Below are 7,515 nucleotides of genomic sequence, written 5' to 3' on the forward strand. Positions count from 1 at the left end.
AGGTTTGCGTAAAGCCCAGCCCACTCTGGGTACAAGGGCTCCGGCGATCAGTGACGTACCCCGATTGGCAGTGCCACCTTGGAGTACTGTTGTCACAACAAGCCTCACTCGGTTTAGGCGGTAAGATGCGTTCTGGTTTCCGGCTGGCACCCAGCACGCATTAAAAATAGACCCAGGGAAAAAAACATTATCATGGAGGTTACCCAACCGACCAGTCATAGGTACTGGCGACAAAGCGCCTTGAAACCTAGCTGGGAATGGGACAGCTCTGAAAAATGGACCCCTTCTGTGGTAACAGATGAGTGGGTGATTTGTAATCGAATCAAATTCCCAGGAATGAAAAGCGCTGAGCTGGAAAGATACAGCTAATTTCGGGTTCATATGAACCACAGAGACTGTGTGTGGGATAATAGCATGGTCGTGTCCAACCCTGCTTGTTACCTTGACTCCGCTATCCACCACCATTCGCCTACAGGGCCCACAACGTGCATCACTAGACACCTCATAGGGACTAGTGAGCTACAAGCAGGAATCCGCAATGAATCCCAGTAATTAGCTACATATTGGAGAGGGGTGCCCCCTTGTGGACAGAGAGCGAACCACTCAACTTATTACTCCCACCCTGGGGAGATTGATATACCCCTTGGACCCCATGAACACCATGGAACGCGGGGCAATAGAAGGGCATTAAACATGGACAAGCTTCCAACACAACTTGTGCTTCCGTGAGACTGTGTAGCCTTATGGGCACAGAGGGCTCCAGCAACGGCTGCCCTAGTACCCCGTTAGCTGTAACAAAACGGCTACTTCCTCATTGGAGGAGCACGCAAGCCCCGCTCTCTCTACTCCCTCCAACACCAGGAATTGACAATATGAATGGGGTTGCCATAGTGCCGGGGGAACACTAGTAAGCTTCATTCACCGGAAGTTATGCATGCTAGCCGACATTAGCCAGGAGGCTCATCAGTCTCCGTTTAGAATAACCAAGCGACTTAAAGCTATGTATAGTGAACAAGAGAACTACCCAAGCAACTTCACCATGGTGAGGCAGGAATAGCTAGTAGTAGCCAGCTCGCCTCTGCGAGTTAGCTAACCTGACTAGCACGCTATGAAGTGCTTGTAAGCTAGCCTAGTCTCGAAAGTGTATGTAGGACCGGATCACCGAGGTGTGACCTGGATCAAGCAGTCCTTAACCAAGGCAGACACCGGCGGTGGGTGGATACCCACAAAACCTGGTCACCCTCTCTCTTCGAGAAGCCTCCTGTAAATGGTGACAGAGCACACAGGAGCAGGAGGCATTTGACATGACCCAAACCATCTCTGTGTCTTGCAACTAAGACTCAGCCAAGGTACGGGCACCCGGGAGAGGAAGTCACTATCAGAAACACCAAGCCCCCTAAAGAATTCTACACGATTGTCAAGAGAACCTGCACCACGGACTAGTAGGGGAGCAGTGCCAGCCGTCCCCCAGTCTCGCACGCAAACTGATTCGAGCGAGGGCAGCCTGAGCATGCACGAGCCAAGACATACAAAACAACTAACGTGAGCATCTTTTAATTAATTGGGGCATGGTCGTGAACCCGAACCCGATTTGTAGCCTTCGTTGTTTCTGTCTCGTTAACCATCTTACTTATTTAATATAGCCAGGCTAAGCAAATTGAATAATAACTAATTGTTCATGATTAGGAAACTTATGAGAATCATATAACAGAGGTGTGGACTCTAGTCACGACTTGGACTAGAGTCTGACTCAAGTTACAAATGTGATGACTTAAGACTGGACTTGATAGAAAATAAAATAACTTGAGACTTGACTTGGACTTGGAGTGTCACACTCGTGGATTGACGGATCGGACCAAGGTGCAGCGTGGTAGGCGAACATTTTAATTCAATAAATGAACACCGACAAAACAACAAAATACACACAAACGTAAAGTCTGCAGGCTAGAAAGCCACTACACAAAAACAAGATCCCACAACCTAAAGTGGGAAAAAGGCTGCCTAAGTATGATCCCCAATCAGAGACAACGATAGACAGCTGCCTCTGATTGGGAACCATACCCGGCCAACAAAGAAATAGAAAAACTAGAATGCCCACCCAAATCACACCCTGACCTAACCAAATAGAGAATAAAAGGGATCTCTAAGGTCAGGGCGTGACAGTACCCCCCAGCCCCCCCCCCCCCCCCAAAGGTGCGGACTCCGGCCGCAAAACCTGACTCATTAGGGGAGGGTCCAGGTGGGCATCTAGCCTCGGTGGCGGCTCCGGTGCGGGACGTAGACCCCACTCCGCTCGCGGATCCGCCATCTTTGGTGGCGACTCTGGTGCGGGGATCGTCGCCGGAAGCTCCGGACCGTGGATCGTCGCCGGAGGACCTGGACCGTGGATCGTCGCCGGACACTCTGGACCATAGATTGTCGCCGGAAGCTCCAGACCGTGGGTCGTCGGCGGAGACTCTGGACCGCCGACCGTCGCTGGAGACTCTGGACTGCAGACCATCGCAGGAGGCTCCAGGCCATGGACCATCACTGGAGGCGTCGGGCCATGGATCATCACTGGAGGCGTCGGGCCATGGATCATCACTGGAGGCATCGGGCCATGGATCATCACTGGAGGCTTTGTGCCATGGATCATCACTGGAGGCTTTGTGCCATGGATCATCACTGGAGGCGTCGGGCCATGGATCATCACTGGAGGCGTCGGGCCATGGATCATCACTGGAGGCTTCGGGCCATGGATCATCACTGGAGGCTTCGTGCCATGGATCATCACTGGAGGCTTTGTGCCATGGATCATCACTGGAGGCGTCGGGCCATGCATCATCACTGGAGGCGTCAGGCCATGGATCATCACTGGAGGCGTCGGGCCATGGATCATCACTGGAGGCGTCGGGCCATGGATCATCACTGGAGGCGTCGGGCCATGGATCATCACTGGAGGCTTCGGGCCATGGATCATCACCGGAGGCTTTGGGCCATGGATCATCACCGAAGGCTTCGGTCCATGGATCATCACTGGAGCCCGGCAAGTGCGGGGCGCTGGCACAGGACGCACTGGGCTGTGAAGGCGCACTGGCGACACAGTGCGTAGAGCCGGCGCAGGATATACTGGGCCGTGGAGGCGCACTGGAGGTCTGGAGCGTAGAGCTGCCACAACCCGTCCTGGCTGGATGCTCCCTTTAGCCCGGCAAGTGCGGGCCGCGGGCACAGGACGCACTGGGCTGTGAAGGCACACTGGCGACACAGTGCGTAGAGCCGGCGCAGGATATACTGGGCCGTGGAGGCGCACTGGAGGTCTGGAGCGTAGAGCTGGCACAACCTGTCCTGGCTGGATGCTCACTTTAGCCCAGCAAGGGCGCGGGCACAGGACGCACTGGGCTGTAAAGGCGCACTGGCGACACAGTGTGTAGGACCGGCGCAGGATATACTGGACCGAGGAGGCGTACTGGAGACCAGGAGCGCTGAGCCGGCACAACCCGTCCTGGCTGGATGCTCACTTTCGCACGGCAAGTGCGAGGAGCTGGCACCAAGCACACCAGGCTGTGAATGCGCACTGGAGACACAGTGCGTATCACCGCATAACAGGGTGCCTGAAAAATATTTGGGGCTGCCTCTCGGGCTTCCGTCGTGGTCGTGACCTTCGGAGTCGCCGTTGATCCTCCCTCGCTGCCTCTGTCTGCTCCCATGGAAGGCGATCCCTTCCTGCCTGTCTCCTCCTTCGCCCAGGGTCCCTTTCCGGCCAATATCTCCTCCCATGTCCAGAATGTCTTCCCCACCTGTGTCCAGGATGTCTGCTCCTCCTGGCCACGCTGCTTGGTCCGTTTGTGGTGGGATCTTCTGTCACGCTCGTGGATTGACAGATCGGACCAAGGTGCAGCATGGTAGGCGAACATTTTAATTCAATAAATGAACACCAACAAAACAACAAAATACACACGAACATAAAGTCTACAGGCTAGAAAGCCACTACACAAAAACAAGATCCTAAGGTGGGAAAAACGCTGCCTAAGTATGATCCCCAATCAGAGACAACGATAGACAGCTGCCTCTGATTGGGAACCATACCCGGCCAACAAAGAAATAGAAAAACTAGAATGCCCACCCAAATCACACCCTGACCTAACCAAATAGAGAATAAAAGGGATCTCTAAGGTCAGGGCGTGACATGGAGCCTTAAGACTCGGGACTCAACTTTGACTGATGACTTGAAATTATTTGGCCAGGTTTTGTAATGTTTTGTCACTCATTTTGTGGCACAGAGTCTCTGTGGATTACTCTCCACGCAGCCAGAGACAGTATCACACTTGCAAAAAAACAGATTGGCTAGTAAAACCCACACTTGGCTCTCTGATTGGAACAGTAAACTGTCAATCAACACAGGTCGGGTGAGCTAGCTTAGTGAGGTTTTGGGGGGATACGAGTGTAGAACTGAATAGTAAAAATACATATTTTGCCATACATATTTTAGTAGGCTACATATAGCCTACCATATGTATGTTATATTTATACCTTTGTTTATTTGATCTGGTCACTACCATAGGCCTACAACATTGCACCAAATTCTTGTTTCAAATCCATTTAATCTATGCTTCATTAAAAAAAAATTGTCGGGAACAGTCCCCTTCGGTGATCAAGAATATGAACCGTTTACTTTGCAAGCTCACCAGCAATGGGGCATCAAGCAAAGGCCTACTGGTATTTTGGTAAGTCAAAATTATTTCAAATGGATCATTTACTTATGAAGCTTGCACGTGGAATTTGTTAAAATGTATTATTACATAATAATAAAGTGTTGCAGACAAAATAATGAAAAGGGCTGTCTGGCAGCCTCAATTCATTTGTTTTACTTGACTTTAAAAAACTTGTGACTTGACTGGACTTGACTGGCTCTTAGAATGCACGACTTGGACTTCACTCGAGACTCGACCTGTTCTACTTGGGACTATGTACAAAATAAATTACAAACAACGCGAAAAAACACACATAATAGTACAATTGGTTAGAGGGCCGTAAAACGGCAGCCATCTCAAACAAAATGGAGCTCTATAGGAGAAAGCCCTGTCTCCAGCTGTTTGCTTAGAAATTCTGGAGACAATAAGGAGGCCTACGTCTTACATTTACATTTTTGTCATTTAGCAGACGCTCTTATCCAGAGCGACTTACAGGAGCAATTAGGGTTAAGTGCCTTGCTCAAGGGCACATCGACAGATTTTTCACCTAGTCGGCTCAGGGATTAGAACCAGCGACCTTTCGGTTACTGGCACAACGCTCTTAACCACTAAGCTACCTGCACGTACACTACCTGTGACCGTAGTGTACGTGTATGATCACATTTTTTGGTTCTGGTCAATACAATTTTTATTTTATTTTATTTGATAACTGGGCCCAAAACTGTCTTGTCCAGCAGGTAGCGTTTTATTTATAATATAACCCTCCCCTAAAATTTAAAATTAGAAAAAAGCAGCAATAGTACTGTTTGTCCATCTTGAGACACCGTAGAATTAATCTAATATAACTCAAGAAATCTGTCATTAATTTTGACGTTTTTGCACTAAGATGTTTGGTGCAGTATTTCTCAAGTGAAAAAATTTGCATGAAAATGATTTATCTCCAGTTGAATGACAACAAACACTTAATTGAAGAATCCCTACTGTTGACCAATCATAGACGAAGGGGCTTTGACTTCGGCTACCGAACTTCAGCTTGCCTCAAGAAAAATAAGGCGAACAGCCGGAAAAACCCTTGCCAAAGATCAAAACTAACAAAAACTTTACAAAATGTTGACATAATATATGCATAAACTGTTCCGAACTGTTTCGGATGGGAAACATGCCTTAACTGAAAGGGATCCACATCAGTGTCCGACTTTCGGCTGTAGCAATATTCCCCGACTTCACTCCTCGACTTTCGTCTGCAGTTGGTTGCTTCACCCTTACCACTCAAACAAGCCCAATGTTTCCGTGTTGGCTCACCCAGCGAAGTGCACACGATAAGGTTATAAAGTTGTCTTAAATAATGCACAGTGCCAACCTGTGATGTAAATGTGCATACTATGTACTGGTGCATCAAAATACATAAAGAAATTGCCAATATTATGTCTCAATTTTGTAATGCAACGCTTTACCAACCATAGCTAGCTAAAGTAGGACAGCATGGAGTAGCTAAAGTAGGACAGTCTTATAGGCTTTTCCAATGGAGGAAATAGTTCCAGTTTATATTAGGGACCCCCTATACTTAGGTTAGGTAGGGCTCTGGTTCTTGTAGTAATATATATAATTGTTTCTTGTAGTACTGTTAGTAGTTATTTGAGTGAATTCAGAAAAAGTGGGACACTTTTTGCATTTCCGTCTTCTGTAAGGGACTGTACGTTATGTATAATGAGGGATACCTGGAGAAAATCGTACCTCTCTGAAATAAAAATGGATGGCCCTCCCTTCAGCAAAATATATTTTTACCCGACCCTACCTGAACACGTGAACATTTTTAAAAAAATGACCCTCCCGTATACCCAAAATAATAATGAAAGCGAAGTGGATGGCAGAGAACATGCCTACCATTTACCCTGACTCCTAGGGCAGACCAGAGCCTTTAGATATGCAGTTTTATAAACTGTTCTTCATTTTGTAAGCATTAGCCTACATGGCAAAGTTAGCTTAGTGGTTAAGAGTGTTGTACCAGTACCCGAAAGGTCGCTGGTTCTAATCCCCAAGCCGCCTAGGTGAAAAATCTGTTGATGTGCCCTTGAGCAAGGCACTTAACCCTAATTGCTCCTGTAAGTCGCTCTGGATAAGAGCGTCTGCTAAATGACCAATTTATTTAAAGTAGCCAGAAGGTTGTGGATTCACCTTCCACCGTGGACAAGGGTAGGGGTGAATAGATCTCCATTATAATAAAAGCACTGCATGAATCTATCATCTTATCTGTGGTCCGAGAATTTTTTTTATTTTATAAATGCATTTCATGCAATTCTACATAATTTTACATGACTGGAGACAAGCAGAATGTTTTAACACCACAACAGAGCATGGCAACGAATGAGCGCATGCTGCAGCAACAGAGAGATTTCTATTAAGGCTATTGTTAGAAAAGATGATAATCTAAGTTTGGAATAGTTTTTTTATCTGAATCTACTGCTTGCATCAGTTACCTGATGTGGAATAGAGTTCCATGTAGTTATGGCTCTATGTAGTACTGTGCGCCTCCCATAGTCTGTTCTGGACTTGGGGATTGTGACGAAACCTCTGGTGGCATGTCTTGTGGGGTATGCAAGGTGTAATGCAGTGTAGCTTAGATTTACACCATCCCAGCAGCGCAAAAACCTGAGAAGGAAGTACATAACTTTGCCCTGTGCTTCTTCGAGCATGCTCTTCGTATAGCCTAGGCCTATAGCTTATAGTATAGGCTACACGTGTCAAACTCATTCCACGGAAGGCCAAGTGTCTGTGGGTTTTCATTCTGTGGAATGAGTTTGACACCCCTGGAATAGGCTATGGATCATTTGATTGAGACCACACT

The sequence above is a fragment of the Coregonus lavaretus genome, assembly GCF_964263955.1.
Source record: "Coregonus lavaretus genome assembly, chromosome: 32".
NCBI classification, from domain to species: Eukaryota; Metazoa; Chordata; class Actinopteri; order Salmoniformes; family Salmonidae; genus Coregonus; species Coregonus lavaretus.